Below are 20,567 nucleotides of genomic sequence, written 5' to 3'. Positions count from 1 at the left end.
CTAACATGTTCTTTGCTAGACATGTCTGAATGGATTTTTTTTTTAATTAAATAAAATCTGGGAACTGCAAAAAGTTGTTCAAATTCACTCGCAACCAGGGAAGGCAGATGAAACCAGATGTGTCATTTCTTGCATGTTGCTGGCAGGAGTTCATGGATTTAGCAGTGGTTCTCAACTTTCTAGTCCTTTAAATACAGTTCCTTATGTGGTGACCCCCAACCATAAAATTATTTTCGTTGCTACTTCATAACTGTAATGTTCCTACTGTTATGACTCATAATGTAAATCTCTGATATGCAGGATGGTCTCAGGTGACCCCTGTGAAAGGGTCGTTCGACCGCCAAAGGGATCGCGACCCACAGGTTGAGAACCGCTGGTTAAAGGCTTGGAACGGCACTTCACAATGCCTCGTAGAGCCGAAGTTTGCACACTTTACCATCCAGCAATTCCACATGCAGGCACAGCCCAGAGTACACACCCCTGTATGTGTGCCCCCGTTCAGGATGCCTGTCACAGCACTGGGGCCCAGGACAGAATGGACATGTCTTACGTGTCCGGGAGGGATGGCTAAATAAACTGTGGAACCTTTACACAACTGACTCTTATACAGCCATTTAAAGGGAAGAAATCACTCCATATGTATCAAGTTGGGTCAGCCCGAAACAAGATGTCCATCTTCCAAAGTGTTGCAAACAGACACATGAGCATGGATCCATTACAGCCATGGATCCATTACGACTTTTTTTTTTTTAAAATATATTTTATTGATTTTTTACAGAGAGGAAGGGAGAGAGATAGAGAGTTAGAAACATCGATGAGAGAGAAACATCGATCAGCTGCCTCCAGCACATCTCCTACTGGGGATGTGCCCGCAACCCAGGTACATGCCCTTGACCGGAATCGAACCTGGGACCTTTCAGTCCGCAGGCCGATGCTCTATCCACTGAGCCAAACCAGTTTTGGCCATTACGACTTTTTGACCTTTTGGACAACACATACAACCGTGGTCCCATCATCAGATTATAATGGCGCTGAAGAGTTCCTATCACCTAGTGACATCACAGCTATCTACCAGCCCAGCACAACACGTTACTCACATATGTGAGGTGATGCTGGTGTAAACAGATCTATTGTACTGCCAGTCATATAAAAGTACTGCACGTGCAATTATGTGTGGTTCAGTGGCTGAGTGTCAGGAGGTCAGGGTTCGATTCCCAGTCAGGGCACATGCCGGGGTGCAGGCTTGAACTCCAGTGTGGGGCGTGTAGGAGGCAGCCAATCAATGATTCTCTCTCATCATTGATGTTTCTATCTCTCTTTCCCTCTCCCTTCCTCTCTGAAATCAATTTAAAAAATATTTTTAAATGACTATTTACTATAGTATACTTTTTGTCTGTTTATATTAAAAAAAAAAAGTTTGCTGGAGAACAGTGTGCTGCATTTTCTGGGCAGCAGCCTCAGTCATCTGGTGGTTCCGGCGTCTTGGGATTGCATCATTGTCTCATGTGCTTGATTTAATCTCCTGTTGTTCTGTACAGTAATATGCTGTACAGCAGTGGTTCCCAACCTTTTTTTGGCCATGCCCCATCTCTAAGATCCTGATGCCCACCTCCCCCCATGACACACAATTCTTATTAGTGAAAAAGTGAGCTCCTATTCACGTGGAGGAAGCCTAAAAGGGCATTAACTTGGTCTAAACAAGCTTCCAAAGAACACAGCATCCATGAAAGAGAAAAATAAAAGGACCAAAGAACAGTTCAAGTCCTGAGGAAGAAATCACTAAGAAATTGTTTAAAATAATAATAAGAAGTGATATGAAAAAATGGCAAATAAGGTTTCAAAACATATGAGAACTGAAATGTATAAATATGTCACAATGTATATGTATAGACTGTATGTGAGGCCCCTAGAACCATAAGAAATGCAAGCAATTCACTGTTAATAACTCACTCTCGAATTGCACCCCCTTAAAAATCAAATGCCCCCCCCCCCGCCCCCGTGGGGCATGTGCCCCACGCTGGGAGCCACTGCCGTACAGTTTGCAGCCGAGGAGCAAACGCCATATGTCCCAGGTGCGTGGCAAGTGCACTGTGTGGCTCACACGACAAAACGGCCTAACGATGCCTTTCTCCGAACACTCCCTGTCGTTAAGCAGCACACGGCTGTACTTAAAAGTTAAACACCTACCAAATAATTCCGAGTGTGTGTGCAGCGAGGCAACACTGCTTTGTGTGTCTGTGTACATGTGTAAACACTGTGTGTGTTTAAGATAATAAAACACAGGGCATGCCAAACCGGTTTGGCTCAGTGGGTAGAGCGTCGGCCTGCGGACTGAAGGGTCCCGGGTTCGATTCCGGTCAAGGGCATGTGTCTTGGTTGCAGGGGCATCCCCGGTGGGGAGCGCGTGCAGGAGGCAGCTGATGGATCTTTCTCTCTCATCAATGTTTCTGGCTCTCTATCCCTCTCCCTTCCTCTCTGTAAAAAACCAATAAAATATATTTTTTTAAAAAAATAGGGCGCTTCCAAATTGAAGCAGTACATCCTGGGGAGACTGAGAACAGGACAGGCTAGAGAGGCAAGGCTTTAGTTCTATATATACTAGCACATACTTGGGAGAATTTCATATGGGGAAATGCGCACATCTGTTAAATGGGGCTGATGAGGATGGGGCGCCTGTTAGATTACTTTTCAGACAAAAATTCAGAGGCTAGAAAAGAAAAAATTGACATCTTCGGCCACATAAAAATACACACCAGGGAAAGGGAGAGGGAACGGTTCAAAGACAAATGGAAAAGGGGGGAAATATCCCCAATGTGTATGTAACAGACTAGTTCATTCCCTTCACTTATAATGTACAAATCAATAAGGGGAAAAAAAAAAAGAGACTTAAAAACTGGCCAAGGACACGAATATACAACTTATGGTAAATGTCACAGGACATAGAAGATATTCATCTACACTGGATGTCTCTATCCCGAGGGGTAGAGATACCATTGTTCACCCTTAACCGCCATGTCCCAGAGGCCAGACCCCACGCTGCCCCTGGAGCTGGGGCGCCAGGCCTGGCGGAAGTGAAACCCGGCAACCTTTCGGGGGGCTATTTGACATTATCTCCCCCAAACCCCCTCTGGCCTGGGAATTCCGTGGCTGGAAGTGGATCCCACAGAAGCGTTTCCTTACACGTGCACAGATCTCTCTATCAAGATCTTGACAGCAGCCCTATGTGTAACAGCGAAAGGCGGACACAACTTGGAAATACGTGCAGAGACCTGCTTAGGCCATCAAGGCCCAGGCACGGGCCCTGATGCAAATGTGACGAAGGGGATGCAAACGCAGGCAGGCTGCGCTCACATGGTCTCCAAAGCACACTCTTCATTTCTAAAAGGCAGGTGGAGAGCAATGCTCTGTGTACCTCCACATGTGCTCTTTTTTAAGATTTTTAAAAATACATTTTTACTGATTTCAGAGAGGAAGGGAGAGAGAGAGAGACATCAGGGATGAGAGAGAATCATTGATCAGCTGCCTCCTGCACGCCCCACGCTGGGGCTCAAGCCCCAGCAGCTGGGCTCCCCGTGTGCCCTTAAGGAGAGACTGACATGCATACGTGGATAGTCTGTCCATCAGTAGGTTATCTGGGAGGATGCAGAAAAAAGCCAAGGGGGTTACCTCTCCCAAAGGAAGCCCTGGGGACAGGGGTCTGGAATGGAAGAGACCATCTCTTGTTATCATACGCCCTTTTGTGTGTTTAACTTTTTAAACTGGGGGGTGTGGCACACTTTCAACTAAAAACGCGCTAAAAAGAGAAGAAGAAGAAGGAAGAGGAATACACCGGGGACTTCAGTTCTGAGCAAGCCCTCGCTCGCTGTGCCAGTGTCAGACCCTCACCTGTCAGGTCTGGGGTTTTCTGTGGGGTCCAATGGGGATACAACTGTTGGGCATGCGGGTAAGAGGAGCTCCGAGGATGGTGATCAGGGGGAAGTGGAAGGATCAACTGCCCCTCAGATCCAGGTGGCACGGGCTGGTCGCTTCGTGTCGCGATCCACAGGCAGAGGACGGGGGCAGGGGAGCCGCCTGGCACAGTTGCACACAGTTGAGCACACCGATTTTGCCTGCCCCACCACAGGGTCACCAATTCTGCTTTATAGGAAAGCTCTGTCGGAGCTACTGGCAACACATCTTGGAGCAGAGCAGTCTAATCCACCCTCCTCTCGCCAAGTTAAAAACAGCCCAGTGCAGCCTGGCCCGGCCCGGCCTGTGCGGCTCAGTGGTTGAGCATCGATCTATGAACCAGGAGGTCACAGTTCCATTACCAGTCAGGGCACATGCCTGGGTTTCAGGCTCCATCCCCAGTAGGGACGTGCAGGAGGCAGCTGATCAATAATTCTCTCTCATCGATGTTTCTCTCTCTCTTTTCCTCTCCCTTCTTCTCTGAAATTGATACAAATACATTTTTTAAAAGCTTAAAGAAACAAAAACAGCCCAGTGCAAAAATCTAGGTGTACGCAGATGGGGGGGAGGGGGAGGCCAAGGGGAGGGGAGAAGGAGGGGTGGGGATAGGGCATTCTAGAAGCAGCCTGGGGAAACTCACAAAGATACCTCCCCCCGCCCCCTGCCCCCGACAGTGGAAGGGAGGGAGGGAGGGAGAGAGGAGGAGGAGAAGGAGGAGGAGGAGGAGGAGGTGGAGGAGGAAAGAGAGAGAGAGAGAGAGAGAAGAGGAATTGATGTAAAAGAGACACATCACATGGACTGGTTGCCTCCTGCACAAACCCCAACTCGGGCCGGAGATGGAACCTGCAACCAAGGTACGTGCCCTGACTGGAAATTGAACCCGTGACCCTTCAGTCTGTGTGGGCCAACGATCTAATCACTAGGCAAACCAGCAAGGGCAGGTGTGGCTTCTGAGGAATTGACTCTGACCCCTTGGCTCATCCTTATCTACGTACCAAATCTAGGGCAGCGAGTCAACTACGTGAAGTCACCCCAGGCACTAACCTGTGTGGGTCCAGGACAGCCACAGGGGCAGCCCCCTCCTCCTCCACCTGCTCCTCATTTTGAAGAGCAGCCCTGCCCCAGGGTGGTGGGCCGGGGCTCCCGGGCCTCATGGGGCAGTGAGCAGAGAGCGGAGCAGGCGGGGACTGTGGGCCTGCTGCACGCAGGGCGCTCTCCCAGGCCCTGCGCCACAGGGGTAAACACAGAAGCAGGCCGCCTTCCTGCCATGTGTACCGGGGCGGGGAGGGAGCAGCGGCAAGCAAATAAGTAATTTCATGTGACAATGGTCTTTGTGATGAGGTCGATACACAGTGGAGCAGGGTTTGCTGGGCAGCGGGCTCCGCCGGTTCTGTCAGGCCTGGGGGAAAGGAGGCGAAGCAAAGATGCTGGGGGGCTGGGGGGCGGGCGGGTGGGGAAGAAGGTTCCCCACACAGAGGAGAGCGAAGACCCTGAGGCTTTGCTGGGTGTGAGGAACAGAAAGAAGGCCGATCGGTGCAGAGAAGCATGACCAATGGACATAAGACACTGGGGGGTAGGGGAGGCCAGGGGATTGTCAAGGGCGGGAAAAAAAAGGGGAAACATATGTAATACTCTTTGTAATACTTTAAGCAATAAAACAATTTTAAAAAAAAAGAAGGCCGATCAGACTGAACGCCAAAGGGTCAGAGTCAATTCCACGGAAACCACACCTGCCCTGGCTGGGTTGCTCAGTGGCGCCAGGGAGGCCACTAGGGCCAGGTGATGGAGGGCATCACAGGCAGCCCTGGATGGAGGCTGGACGTCACCAAGGTCCCAGGAGAAATCGGGGGGGGGGGGGCTCCAAAGAGGAGCGGCTCTGTGCGCTCACGTTTAAGACCCCAGGGCTGGTCTGCAGCCACCGTGCATGAGCTCATCCATTTGTAAAACACGGTGGGGCCGCCCGTTTTATTCTGATTTACAGAAGAGGAAAGAGGAGGACGGAGAGATGAAACTAAGGGCCCCCAGGTCGGACAGCAGGGGAGTGGTGGGGCCGGGGGTGAAGGAGCCCAGCGGCCCGCTCGGCTCGGCACCTCTGCACTCTGCCACCCAGGGGTCCAGGGTGCACGGTCTGGGCTCCATCAGGGCGCTGGTGCCGGGCTGGGTGACCTGGCAAGCTTGTCGGCCTCTTGGCCACACAGATCCCTGGTCTGAGAAACGCAGGGGGAAGGAGGGACTTCTGGGAGGTATGTGAGCCTCGAAACACATCCCCGGATTGACAGGGCACAGCCTCAGTCCAGAGCCCGCACTCGGCCCGGGCCCTGAAGGAGAGGGGTGCTGGCCAAGGCCTCCCCCATGCGTGGCAGCCCCTGTCCCCTCACGTTCTGCCCGTCCCAGCCAAGGAGGGGTCTGCCACCACCGCTCCCACTGGCTCCCACAACCGCAACCACACTCACCTCTCCTCCTGGCACCCTGGGGCCATCCACACGCCACATACCACACGGGACACACGCAGCTGCCCAGGGAGAGGAGGGGCACTCCCAGCCCCTGCATGAAGCCCAGGTCCCACTGCCCAGCCAGGCTCGGGGAACACGCTGGAGAGGGAGGAGCATGCGGGGGGAGGGCCAGGGGAAGCCACACTGGAGACAACCCACAGGGCTTGGCACAGATCCTCAGCCAGGGCAGAGCTGTGCCCCTCCGCTGAGCAGCACCCCTCTCCCAGCTCCGGGGGCGCAGGGCACTGCCCCCCTGGGCTCCAGGGGCAGCCCCTCTTCGTCTGAGCAGTGCCTCCTTCCCAGAGCGAGGTCCCCTCTGCTAGCGAGGTTCTCCCTCCAGAGCAGAGCTGGCTACCACACAGAAACCCCTCCCCTGGCCCCTCGCTCCCACAGGGACCCTCACTTCTGCAGACAGAAACCTCCCGCTTCCACCCGGACCTGGGCCCAGCCCCGCGGGACCACTGCCTGCAGTGGTGATTCTGGAACAGAGGCCTCGGGCAGCAGCAGCGGAGGGTCCACTCCCGAATGCCTGGGAGGGGCCCAATGGGTGAGGACTGCTGAGGGCGAGAACAGGAAAAGGGGGTGCTGTGCATGTGGGTGGGGGCGCGGGGTGGGTGGGGTACCCAGAAGAGAAACGAAACCATCAGAAAGGGGAATCAAGACCTCCGTTTCCTGCAGCAGCCGGTCCCTGGGAACAGAGGAGCCGCTGAAAGAGGCCCTTCTGAGCTGGTGTCACATCAGGGAGGCTTTCCAGCGAGCCGGCGGCATCTGAACTCTCTTCCAAGTAAAGCTTAGGACCAGGGGAGGGAGGGTGGCTGCGTCCTGCCAGGGACCTGCACACCCTCTGGGCTGCGCCCAGGGCCCGGGGCAGGGCAGGGGGAAGGCTGGCCGGAGCTGGCTGAGGCTCAGGTTATGAGAACTGATGCAGGCCCCGTCTGTCCAGGGCGCACCCAGCCCCTACGTCGCCATGAGGAGCCCCACCCACCCACAGCCCCTTCTCAGGCAGCCCCGGCTGAGGGCCCCTCAGACCCTCCCAGCGTCCAGAACCTACCAGCTCTGCACAAACACACCGACCCTCGCTCCAGCACAGGCGTGCACCCCAAAACAAACACGGAAAACCCAGGAACGTGGTAACCGCTGCACACACATGCCTCCCACCCCTGCCTCCAACATACGGCTTCTGGGGGCTGCTGGACCCCCTCGGCCGGGGCGCTCTCTTCCCCCATCCCTCGGCGCAGGGCACTGCCCACCGGGCTCCTCAACCATCAGCTCGGGCTCCAGCAGACTTTGTTTATGAAGCTGCAGGTCCCTGGAGCTACCAGCCAGGAGCCCGGAGCGTCCAGAGGCGCTGGGAGTGGCTAAACCAGCCCAGCGGGGATCTCCTCGCCAAGGTGGGTAACGGGAAGCCCTCTGCCCAGCCCCGCCCCGCCCAGCTTCCAGGAAGAGCACCTGGGGTGGTGGGCTGTGGGGGAGAGGAAGCAGAGGCGTGGAGACACCACCTCTCAGGGGTGTCCCCAGGGGGGCAGGGGAGTGTTCTGGGGCAGCCTGTAGCTGTGGGCAGGCAGAGGGGGCTGCCCCAGTGCAGGGCACCCCTGCCCAGCACCCTCGCAGGCTCACTCACCATCCGAATAGCCTGTCCGGCACCTGATCCTGAGCCAGGTAACAGGGTCTGTCTCCCTGGCCCACCTCACACAAATCCAGGAAACCCCTAGGCCCTCCCCCAGCCACCTGCCTCAGCCCAGACCTTCCGGTCTCAAGCCTTGAGGCCTTAGCAATTTCAGATCCTCCCAGGACCCAGACCCAGGGAGGTGGTTGGAAGGGCAAGATGGGGCGGGGTGGGGCGGGGCCTGGGAGCCGAGCAGTCCAGCCCGGGCTTGTTCGGCAGATCCGGGTTCGCCCACCCGACCTCTCCAGAGAGCAGTGCCTGGGTGGACAGCATACCCCCTGGGAAGACACCATAAATCTAACCGAGGACATGCCAGGGGGCAAGCCACATGCCAGAACCTGGGGTCGCCAGCAGCCCCCCCCCCACTGCCCTTTCAGGACCATCCTAGTTCCCAGGGATACGCCCTGTCCATCCACGGCAGCCTGAGGACAAGGACCACCCTGAGCGTCGAATCAAATCCTTTCCAAGGAAGAGGCGCAGAGAAACTGAGGCAGAGAGAAGAGCAGTCCCTGAGAAAGCGCAGGAGACCCAGCCACCACCGGGCCCTGGCCCCACCTGGAGGCCCCTCCATCCTCCTGGCCTCCTCCGGGTGTGTGTTCTCCCACCCAGGAGCTGAGGGGGCCGGGACCCAGCCCAGGGCACCGCCCACCCCCACGAACACGCCGCAGCCCTGCCGGCTCACCTGGCCCTCCGGGCCTGCCAGTCCAGCTGTTCGGGAGAGAGAGTCATGGTGAGAAAGTCCGATTGCTGAGGGAGGAGAGGGTACAGGACCCAGGACCCAGGGGCCTCTGAAGGGGGTGGGCGAGGGTCTGGAGCCGGAGAATGAGTGAGCGAGCAGGAGGGGCCCTCGGCCGCCCAACAGGGTGCGGGGAGGGGGCAGCGGGTCTCTCAGCAGCACTACGAAGGGGTAGCCAGAGGGGCTTCTGGAGCCAGGCCCGGGGCCTGGGAAGAGGGAACAGACAACCAAGAAGAAAGGAGGACCCTGCTCAGCTGACGAGAGCATCGTGCCCGTACGCCAAGGTTGCAGGTTCGATCCCCCGGCAAGGTGCATACAAGAATCCACCAATGAACACATAAGCAAATGGAACGACAAATCCATGTCTGTCTGTCCCTTTCTCTCTTTCTCTAAATAAATTAAAATCAATAAATTAAAGAATAAACAGTAAAGGAGAAGAACTGATAGATCCTCCCTTCCCCCAACTGGTGGGCGGAGTATGACGTAACCTGCAGCCCAGAAATACCTGAGTGACTAACCAGGTACCTTATATGGACTATACATTGGACCACCCATCCACCCCTGCCAAACACCCTAAGCCCTTGTCCTATATGGACAATGCAGTAAACCACCAATGAGTGTGCGCCGAGTACACTAAGCCCCCCACCCCTTCCCATTCCGCCCCTCAAAAGGCGTGCTCACCCCTGCACGTGCTGCTGTCCTCCCCTTGCGAGACAGCCCGGCAGGTCCTTCTCCTCTAAGAAAGCCTGTAGTCCTCCTTTCGCCCTCTGTCTGATTTTTCAGGAACAATTCCCATCTTGATAGAATGTGTTGGTTACAGGGTGGGGCTAAGGATGGGCTCTCAGGCCCGGTCCCAGCCCCATCTGGCCTCACTCCCCGCCAGGTCCCGGGGTCCGGTCCTTGGACCCTGCGCCACGTGAGCAGGCTGGTAGGAGTAGCACAGGGAGGGGAAAGAAGGCATCGATAGATAAGGTTGGACGGTCTGGACTGGATCCAGACCTGGAGGCTGGAAGTCGAATTGGAGGGTCAAGAGAAACTTTTTCTCCTCTTCCCGCTCTTCCTCTCCTGGTCTCTCTCTCTCTCTCTCTCTCTCTCTCTCTCTCTCTCTCTCATTCCCCTCCCCCTCCTCCCAGCCCCTGTCCCCTCCAGCCACCCGTCCGGGTGTCTCCGTCCCCATCTCCACCTCCTCCCGCCGGTCTGGTCTCCCGCCCGTTACGTAAGGGGCCTGAGAACACACAGAGGGAGCTTTGTTGTCAAACCACATCCATACAGCGCCGGGTCGAGCCAGCGCAGCTGTTCCCCATTCCCTCTGCCTTGGCAGGGCTGAGACGCCAGGCAGGAAGCCCCACACGCCTCCAAGTGGGGTGGGGGGGGGGGCAAATGCTGGCCCCAGAGCCCCCAGGCAGCCTAATGGGTGGCCAGGGATCAGTCAGCCTTTGGGTGGGATCCCAGCAGGAGGCCAGCCGGTCCGGGACAGAGCAAAGCCAGCGTCACAGACACCAGAGAGCTCTGGGCTGGAGCAGGGCTGCCCCGGGGACAGGCCTAAGGGGGCGCAGACCCACCAGCGCACCGTGCTCTTGTCCACACAGAGACGCATGCTGTGTCCGCTCACACGCGACCCACGCGCACACTCGCAACGCGCGCACACGCATACACATGGACCCATCGGCCCAAGCACGACACGCTGTGTGTGCTCACCTGGGAGGCGTCTGAGCAGACACCTCCTCCATCCCAGCAGGAACCTCTGGGCAAGAGCTGAGCTCTGGAGAGAGGAGGGGGAGGGCAGAGGGCAGAGGCCAGCAAAGCCCCACCGGCCAGCTCTCCTGGCGACCCTCAGGCTGCAGGACAAGCTCCCCAATTCCTGCCCAGGAAGGTGTCCGAGGGGGGGGGGGGTAGGCCCAGGCGCCACGCTGCAGGCAACACGGCTTCCTAGGCTGTGGGCAGTGCCCCTTCCCAACACCCAGCTGCTGGAAGAGCCATCTCACTAGAAACTTCTGGGGCTGCTCACAATAGGAGTGCCCTGAGCCCCGAGCCCTGCATGGAGCCCACCAAGTCCAGCTGCCACTGTCAGGACAACTTGGATGCGAAGGGCTGGGGGGGCTGGGGGGGTGGGAGGGGGGAGGACAAGGGAATGAAGGAGGCAGACACCGAGGAAGAGAGACGACTGAATCAAAGGAGGAAAAGGGAAGGGAGACAGGAAAAGATTGGGAGGCCGGGGGGTGCGGGGGGGGGGGGGGGGGGGGTGGAAAAGCAACACAGACGGGACAAGAGGAGAAGGGACTCGACAGCCCAGCCCATCTCTGTGGGGTCGGCCGCCACCTTACAAACACCCGCCCCCCCGACCAGCCCCGAGCTCACTCTCAGCCCCACAAAGCCAGCCCAGGAGCAGCAGGACAGCTGGGCACTGTCCCCAGTCAGCCACGCCCCCGGGGGCTGGAGAAGGGACAGGTAAATGACACCAGGACCTCAGAGAAAGCACGGAGATGGGGACAGGCGGTGGGATGCAGCGGCAGAGGCCTGGCCACTCCTGAGGCAGGGCCCTGCCTGGTGGAAGAGCTACCCTGTGACCTTGAACAGTGAGTTCCACAGAAAGCGACTGAGCGGGTGCCGAGTGCCAGCAGGGCGCCAGGTGCCAGGCCGCACGGGGAGCGTTCGGGTCCTGCCCTGCGGGTCTGAGGCCTCCGCCAGCTCTGAACGTCTATTTCATTTGTGCACCGTGGTCTCGTGAGGCGGGGGCGGCTGTAAGAACCCAACGCGCAGATGTGCTTACAGAAACCAGTGACCTGGGAGACCTGCCTGGGCTCACACACCTGCCCTCTCCTCCAGGGCCAGCGGGTGGACACTCCATCCCGGGCCCCATCACACACACGGCCAGCCTTTGTGGAGCACGGGGTCAGGGCACGGAGGGGTCACGCTCTCGTTCAGAGGTAGAGGCTGCCACCAGGGAGGGGACGCACCCTGTCTCTGGGAAGGCGGTCGCTGCCCCCAGCACTGCCCCCCCCCCCCCCGTCTGTGGTTGGCCAATGGTTCTGCCCCGGCCTCCATGGCTCCTCTGGGCTCAGCTGGGGGCTCATGTCACAGGAGTGGGGTGTGCAGGAGGAAGGGACAGTGTGCTGGGTCGTCAGGGAGCGTTCAAACAACAGGGGCCGGATGCTGAGGGCACCCCTGGGGGGACAGTGGGTGCAGAGGTGAGGAGGCGCAATGTACTGCTGGGACAGATGCAGGCTTTCACACACAAGCCTTAAAGCCAGGAAACGGCCTGGCCGGTTGAGCATCGACCTATGAACCAGGAGGTCATGGTTAGATTCCCGGTCAGGGCACAGGCCCGGGGTTGTGGGCTCCATCCCCAGTGTGGGGCGTGCAGGAGGCAGCCGATCCATGATTCTCTCTCATCATTGATGTTTCTCTCTCTCTCCCTCTCCCTTCCTCTCTGAAATCAATAAAAATATATTTACAATAATAATAATAAAGCCAAGAAATCCTCTGTCCCAGCTTCGTCCGGAATTCAGGTGGAAATCCAGCGTGTAAGGAATACCAGTGGGGCTGTCTGGGTTGAAGCAAGAACAGAGTGAACCCCCTTCCCCAGCCCTCACTCCTGAGAGGGCTCCTGGGAGAGGGCTCTACCCCCAGGGCGCCTTTCTTGGCCCAAAATGAGGAGGAGAGGACTGATATCCGAGATAGGGCCTGAAGGGTGGGCTGAGGAGGGTGACGGCGCACAGATGTGACCAGCTGACCACAACGTGGGTGGGAGGGGCGTGCCCCCCTGGGGGTAGACTCCCGCCCAGCCCCACCTGGGCCTCCTGCCAGCCCCTCCAGTGTCTTTTTTTTTTATTGAATTTTTACAGAGAAGAAGGGAGAGGGATAGAGAGAAACATCGATGAGAGAGATCGATCAGCTGCCTCCTGCACGCCCCCCAGTAGGGATGTGCCCGCAACCAAGGCACATGCCCTTGACCGGAATCGAACCTGGGACCCTTCGGTCCGCAGGCCGACGCTCTATCCACTGAGCCAAACCGGTTCGGCCGTCCAGTGTGTTTAGGGGAGTGGGCGGGGCCTTCTCTGACAAACAGCTCACCTGTCCAGAGGGACACTCTGTTCCTTTGCCCCAGGGAAAGGGGAGGCAAAGCAGGGACACAGGGAAAACAAGTCAGGAACCGGAGCTCCGTCTTCCATCTATTCATCAACAAATACTGATTGAGCGATTACTGGCCAGACACCCTTCCAGGCGTGGAGAGGATGGCAGTGAACACGACAGGTTCCCAGAGCGCAGGCTAACACGCCAAGCTCGCGGGGAGGAAAACGCAGACATCCCCAAGCCGGTCCACACCACACACGCCTCCGGAGCGTCCCCGTCAAGGTCACCGGCCTGCGCTTGACCTTCTGCAGCGATCGGGAGCCTGCCCTTCCTCGGGCAGAAGCAGGCTCCTGACCGTCCAGGTGCCCCTGCCCAGCTCACCTCACCCGGACGGATCCGGAGGCCAGGGAGGCAGGGCGCACGTGATGCAGTTACATCAGACTCAGTGGGACGTTTCTGCTCGTGCTGTCAGCTGCTGGGGACCAACGATCCCAAGCGGGCTCCATCCTCACCCGTCCCAGCTCTCGGTCCAGCAGCCTCTGCCGCCAGGAGCACCCCGCTTCACTTCCCTCCCGTGGCCCCCGAAGCAGAGGGTCCCCAGCACAAGCCTTGGGCTCCACTTCTCTCCTGCTGGCCCTTCCAGCGGGGCCTCCCTGACCTGAACAGCCTCCCAGGAGCCTCTGGGGCCTTGAGCCGTGGGAGCAAAGGTGCTCGGGCCTGGCAGGGACCTGGGAACGCCGGGCCCCAGGAGCCGCCTGGCCAGTGGGTGCTCAGACCCCACAGGGCACCCCCTGGCCCAACGTGTTGCCCTGGTGGCCGGATGAGGCCCTGCAGCCCTGTGGGTGGCAGCCTAGCTGCCTTTCCACAGGCAGGGGAGCAGGAGGGCAGACCAGATGGAAGCAATTACCATTGGGACAGTGGAGAGTGGGGGCTGGGCGGGGCCGGCGGCTGGGAGGGGGGATGCGGGAGGGGAGCCCAGCTGAGAGGGCTGGCCTCCAGGGATGGGGTTCCCGGATGCCCAGGCAGAGGTGCAGGGTGCAGGGCACCACACAGAGCTCCAGGCTGGGAATCAGGAGGGCATGGGGGCCCCCTGGGTCACTAAGACCCAGTGACCTCGAGCAAACCCCTTCACACCTCCGAGCCCCGGCTCCTCGTGGGTCACAGGACAGGGCGAGACAAGCTCGGGGAGCGACGGAGACCCGGGCTGAGCGTGCGGGGTTTGGAAGCAGGCCTGGCCATGCAGCCTCATCTCCCCGAGCCTCATCTGTTCATTTATAAACGGGCTTCATGCAGGGGCCGTGTGAGGCCGACACGGAGTGACGCAAGGAAGTGTCGGTGTGACTTGGTTGATTGGGCCAGGCTTTTCATTAGCGCTGGGCTGATGCATGATTAAGGCCTTTGGCATTTGCTAAGCCCCTTTTTACGACAAGGACAGGTGTCGAGGGAGGATGCAAGGGCAGGGGACACAGGACAGACCGCGGGCACAGGCGCAGCAGAAACGACGGTGTACTGGCCCAGCGCCATGCACACTGGCTCCTGTCCTCTTCCTGGCCACCGCCGTCCATCCCCCCACTCCCCACTCCGGGGAAGCAGAGCCCGGAGCCCTGCCCCACCTGGGCTTTGGCGTGAAGCTGCGGCCACTGGAGGCCCCGGCGGCCACTGAGGGCCTCGCCAGCCTGAGCCTGCCTCAGCCGGGGCAGCAGCACCCTCCACCCCGCTGGGCTGGGGGTGCAGCCAGCGCTTCAGAGGTGGAGCAAGCACATCACCTCTCCGCAGGGCAGCGCGGAGGGTGGCGTGGGCAGAGACAGGGCTGCAGATCTCCTGGTCCCAGGCGAGGGGCCGGGACGAGAAGGCAACCTGCAGCTCTGGACACCTGTGTCCCTCCTCAACCCGAAAGGCAACCAACCCAGCCAACTCCCCGTGGCAGAGTTGTGCCCCTGCTGGGCTCAGGGCACCGAGCTGGAGGCCCCACAGCTGCCTGTGGCCCAGCCGCTTTCACTTGCTGCTGCACTTGACCACTTCCTCCATCTGTAGGATCAAGAGCCTCTCTCTCTCTCTCTCTCTCTCTCTCTCTCTCTCTCTCTCTCTCTCACACACACACACACACACACACACTGGGAAGGGGGTAGAGGTAGGGCATGATTCCGAGGCCAGGGGTGGCTTCCTTCGGGGGCACTGGGAAAAACTCCTGCAGGAGAGGGGGACTAACGGCTACAGTCACCAACACCTGCCTCCACTGGCCAGTTCCTCGGGCCACGGGAAGCTTTAGGTCAAGGCCCTGAGTCCTGAGAAGGAAGGAGGACCCTGTGGCCAGCAAGCACTGCAGAGAAATCTCACCAGAAGGTCACTGCGGGGTCAGGAGAGACAGAACAGGCCCTGTAAGGTTTCTGGGGGTCCCACCCCTCGCTGCACAGCCCTGCTCTCCAGTGCCCTCCCTCCGTCTCAGAGTCTGGGAGTTTGGCCAGGCTCCGGCGGCGGCCTCGGTCACAATCTGTGACCTGGCCCTGGGACACTCCGGTACTGATGACCTCCAGGGTCCCTTTCAGGACACTTGTGGGCTGGAACCCAGCTTCGGGATCATTCTGAGGTCGAGGGCCCCCTCCCCTGGACGGAGGGTGCGAACCGCGGAGCCACTCTGAGAGGCGACCCCGAGACGGAGCCTGGATAGGGCCCGGGGGGCACCCACCGCAGGGCGGCTGCTGGCCGTGTGGCTCGCTGCGGAATGGCCAGGTTTAGCTGGAGCACACAATGGTCTGGCCTCTCCGTCCCTGCCGGTGACGGGGTGTCACTTTCAGGAAGTGTTACAACTCCAGAAAGGAGCAGAGGTTCGGTTCCACCCAGAACACTGGATCCTACGAGTCTAAACAGGGTGGGAAGGTGGAGGGGCCAGGACTGTTTCTGAGGAGTGGGGAGGCGGGGAGGCAGCCCTGAAGGCATCACCGGCTCCTGGGCCTGGGCCTCCACGCTCGGGGAGACGCCCTGCTGTCCGGAGCAGCAGCCCACTCCCCAGCCACAGCCGCCTCTCAGCCCACAGCCCAAGCAGGCAACTCTCCCCTCCCTCTCCTGAGTTCTCCTTCCATCTAAACTCCCCTCCCAGCTCCTGTCCATTTGGACTCTGGGGGTCCGGCCCAGCTGTGGCTCTCCTCAGTGGACGCAGGGCCCACCGCACCTAAGCTCTCCCACACAGCGCACCAATGCGGAGGGAGCACTGGGCGCAGGAACAGGCGCAGAGCGGGAGCAGGTCAGAGCGACCTGGGCCACCTCGGTTTGGGGGGTGGGGGAGGGTCCAGACCAGCTCCCAGCAAAGAGAAAAAGCCCCAGAAGTTCATTTCTAGGCACCGAACGGCTGGCACCCGCCCCCCCTCCCCCAGCACCTCTCTAGAATCAGGGGGCAACCCTGAGGGAAGGTGTGGGAGAAACACATCTAATCGCACACACAGACCTCTTCCTCGGTGCAGGCACCTTTCAAAGCACTTAACGCAGAGCGACCCATTGAAGACCCCCCCACCCTCCCACCCTGGCATATGCCAGGGCCGGGTCTGGAGGAGGCAGGTGGCCGAGCACAGCTCCAAGGAGGGCAGCACTGGTCTGTGCCTCTTGTGACAGCCCAGCCCATGCCAGACCCGTTCCCAAGGCTCTGAAAGAATAAGTCCGCCTGAACTTGGCTCACACACTGTGCCTCCCTCTGGCGGGCGGTGGAGAGCTCAGGCTTCCCAGAGAGGCTGTGGGGGTGCCAGCCTGCGGGTGGCCGGGAGGTCAGACATGCACAGTGAGCACCCCAACACTGCCTAACACCTCAGCCTTCAGGAAGGAGCCCCCAAAGCCAGGCCTTCGGGACCCGGTCTGTGAAACAGAGGAAGCAGCCGATGAGGCCTTAATGGCCCAGAGGAGCCTCCCCCAAGACTGGGGATGGAGGAGCAGCACTCGTCCTGGCAGACATGTTGGCAGCTCCAGGCTGGAGGTCCCTAAGGGCAGGGGCCCCCAGGGGGGCACTCAGAGCAGACAGCTGGGCCCCGGGGGTCTGCCAGCAGTCCCCCACCTTTCCCCAGCGCCAACCCTCCCCACTGCCCACCACCCAGGGAGCTCTGAGCACAGCGACCTTGGCCCAAAGACCCCCACAACGTGGACTCAGGGTCCTGGGCACAGCCAGCCTGCAGCGAGCACCCTCCACCTCTGGACTGATTCTGCTTGGCGACCTTGCTATGGTGCGCGGGGGCCGGACCCAGCAAAGCCTGTCACCTCCGGCAAAGCCAGACCCCGGGTCTCCTGGGTAGGTGGGGCGGTGGTGAGAGGAATCGCGGCTCAAGGATGCTGAGGGCGGGGCGCCCCTGCCTGGGCGCAGGGTGAGGGCTGGAAACTTTCCGGGGCAGAGGACCGTCCCGTTTGCGCCCTCCAAGAGCCGGAGAAACGGCTTCCCGCGAAAACGAGGGAAGGGATTCCAGGCTTCGGCCGCCCCCCGGGTCCCGATCCTGCGGCGCCCACGTGCCGGCCCGACTCCCTCCCGGGCGCGCGGGGCTGGGGGCAGCAGCGGGCCCGGCGCTTCCCGTTCGCGCGGGCCCGGTGGCGCGTACTCACCCGGGCGGGTGGGGCGGGGCGGGCGGGCGGCTCCGCGACTCCGATCCGCTAGGCGCGCGGCGGGCGCACGGGCTGGCGCTGCGCTCGGCGGGTCCCAGTCCCGGGCGCGGGGCCGGGCAGCGAGGGGGCCAGCCGGCGGGAGGCGGGGGCCGGGCCGAGCCCCGCGGGGCGGGGACGGGCCGGACACGCGTGCGCACAGCGCCGGGCGCGGACCGAGGGCGGGCGGGCCCGGGAGGAAGGGCGGGCGGGCGGAGGAGGAGGAGGAGGAGGAAGGGCTGGGCGATGGCGCGGGTGGGGTGGGGATGTGGTCGGGCCACTCAGGCCGAGGAGGGGCGGTGGGAGAGCCACGGAGCGGCCTGAGAAAGGCGCCTGGATGGATGTGCCGCGCGCGCGGCCTCCGCACACCCTCCCGGGAACAATGAGCCCCAACAAAGGGTTCTCGGCCCTCTCCACGCCGTGAGCCTGCCCTCCTCGCTGCTCACTCGGGAAAGTGAGGCAGGGAGAGGGAGGCCCACGCCCAGTGCGCAGGGGCCGAGCGCCCTGGCCCTAGCCTGCACCGGCCGCCCCCAGACGGTTCCCTCCGTACCCCTCTTTTGCACACCCTGTCTTGGCCTGGAGACGGCTTCTCAGTTTCTGTTCCTTGGGGAAGGGGAAGGCGTCAGGCATCCTGTCTCCAGGGAAAACCACATCAGGCCCCTGACCCTAGTTCACTGGGCCCAGACACCCCCCAATCAAGCCTGGGAACTCCCCAGGCTGAAAGCCTGGAATCACCTCCAGGACAATCCTCCCATCCCCCAGCCCCCAAGACGCTTGCATAGGTGAACAGTGTGAACAGCCCTGTGGGTGCTGCAGCCTCAGAGGCAGGTGTAAGACCCAGCCCCTGCCCCCCGGAAGCTTGTCATCCAGCCGCAGAGCAGGCCCCCCCTGCAGGCAGGGCAGGATGTGACTAAGTGTAAAGAGTGGTGACAGTGAAGGGGTTCAGAGACGTACCAGCTCAAGACTCGCTGCAGCTGATACTGGAGGGCTTGTCTGTTGAGAACGTAACTCAGGAAGCTCTTAGAACTAACTGCTCAGGAGCAAAGAGCAGAAGGTGCGTGAAGAGTGGGCCTCCGGCTCTTCCACGGGACTGTTCTGTCCCAAGTCATAGCTTACAGGGTTTTTTTTTCTCCTGTTCACCAATGTCTTAGTTATGTTTAAACTAGAGGCCCGGTGCACGAATTTGTGCACAGGTGTGTGGGGGGGTCCCTTGGCCTGACCTGTGATTGGGGCCCATTTGGGCCAGGCTGGTGGAGAGAGGGGGGATGGGCCATGGGAGGTTGGCCAGCCGACCGGCTCCCCGATCGGCCGATCCAACTGCGGGGGCTGGCCGGCTGTGGGGAGGGAACATGGGAGGTTGGCCACCGGCCCCACCTCATCTGGGCCAATTGGGGCTGGCTGGCCGCGGGGAGGGACTGGGGGGAGGTTGGCCAGTCACGGGAGGTTGGCTGTGAGAGCCAACTGACCACCAGGGGGGCAGCTCCTGTGTTGAGTGTCTGCCCCCTGGTGGTCAGTGTGTGTCATAGCGACAGGTCATTCCAGTTGTTCGGTCGTAACAGTCGCTTAGACTTTTATATATATAGATGGTGCCTATGACTGTTCCGTCCCAAGTCATAGGTTACATGGTGTGTTGTTGTTTTTTCATTTCACCATGTCTTCATTATGTTTGAGTGGTGCCTTTGGCATTGTCAGTCAAGCGTTCGTTCAACAAGCATTTATTGCCTGTCAGCTCCAGGGGGCCTGGCAGGAAGCGAAGTAGAAGGAACACAGTGATGACAGCTCTTGCCCTTGGCAGGTCCAGAGGAAGAGGAAGGTCCTCCCTGCTTCACAGGTGGGAAAACTGGCCCGAGCTGAACGGAGGGACGGCCCGCTTCTCAAGGCTGCCAACGCGGGGATGAACTAGATCTGAACAGTTTGCCGTTCTTGCCATGAGCCACACACGCGGCCAGGAAGTAGGGCTGAAGGGCCAACTTTCGCTCCTGGAGACCTGACGCACAACTCTGCCTCTGTCACGAAATGGCTTTAGTTTTACTAGAGGAAACAAAGGGAAAGAACTGCTATTCGCAGGGATACTGTTGGTATTAAATTAGGCAATAGTTATGAATTTGCCAGGAAAGTATAACGCGTTGCAGAAGTGGGAGCTGTTATTACGAAGGTGGGCCCCTCCCCTAGCCAATGCGCTGTATGTAGGTCTCTCCCTGCTCTCCACCCCCTCCCCCCACACAGAGGTTATCCCAAGCCTGGTTAGTGGGTGCCCAGAAGCTAACTGTAATGCCGACTCCTCCCCTTAGCCACAGCGTGCTTACTCATGATCTTCCCCTCCAGTTTCTTCATGGCACAGCCAGACACTGAGCGAGCTGCCTAGAGTCCGTATCATCTGCGGTGCAGGAGGCAGGAATTCTGGGGCTGCTCCATCGCAGGCACCGGGTTCTGGAGCCCCACCCAGCCCCGTTGCATCCCTGTGGCCCATTTGCACGACACCGTCAGCTCCTCAGCAAGAAGCACTGTGATGGGCCAGCAGGGCTTTGGCTCCTGAGGGCTGTTGCTCTCCGTGCCAGCTGTGCCAGGGCCGGGTCAAGACAACCTGAGCAGCAGCTGCCATGGTCCTCCATGAGCCACGCTGCCTCCATTGCCATTTCCTCTGCCCCTGTTTACCTCCCTCCCAGTCTGTCTCTGCTGTGGAGGAAGTGGCGGACACCTCCCTGCTGGGGGTGGGAGCGGAGGAGGAGACAAAGTTGCAAGGTGCATGGGGAGGGCGGGTGCCTCTAGCCCCAGGAAACCCTGGCCCTGCCCGGGGCAGGCAGTGGGTTTGGGTAGGAGGCCTGGAGCCCTTTGACAAGGGTGCCTGGCAGGCTGTTGGCTCCCGTCCCTCCCATGTGCCACGTTAGCATCCTGCCCACCAGCAGGAGGGAACGGCAAGATGCTGTTGGAGGAAAAAATAAACCCAATCCAGCATCTCAGACGCTTTTAAAAATAGCAACTCGGGGTGGTATTTCAGCTCCTATTTTTATCAGATTTGTATGGCCGGACCGTGGAGCCG

At 59.7% G+C, this 20,567-nt stretch overlaps 1 protein-coding gene across 6 annotated transcripts in view; it reads right to left on the bottom strand.

The window, feature by feature from the left end:
- ST3GAL4 (ST3 beta-galactoside alpha-2,3-sialyltransferase 4) overlaps positions 1 to 17,597 on the bottom strand; it is a 40,533-nt gene extending 22,936 nt beyond the window's left edge. For 4 of the 6 annotated variants that reach the window (XM_081114232.1, XM_081114233.1, XM_081114223.1 and 1 more), the window contains exon 1: positions 17,492 to 17,597. The gene's annotated coding sequence lies outside the window, so the exon portion shown is untranslated. Of the gene's footprint in view, positions 1 to 9,523; positions 9,948 to 17,491 lie in introns of those variants that run through there. The other 2 variants (XM_081114234.1, XM_081114224.1) reach the window with 2 other exon arrangements.
- Between the last annotated feature and the right edge of the window lie 2,970 nt (positions 17,598 to 20,567).

This window comes from Myotis nattereri (assembly GCF_964212035.1).
Source record: "Myotis nattereri genome assembly, chromosome: 19".
Classification (NCBI taxonomy): domain Eukaryota; kingdom Metazoa; phylum Chordata; class Mammalia; order Chiroptera; family Vespertilionidae; genus Myotis; species Myotis nattereri.
The sequence above is the reverse complement of the archived record's forward strand: the minus strand, read 5'-3'. Positions and strand labels throughout refer to the sequence as shown.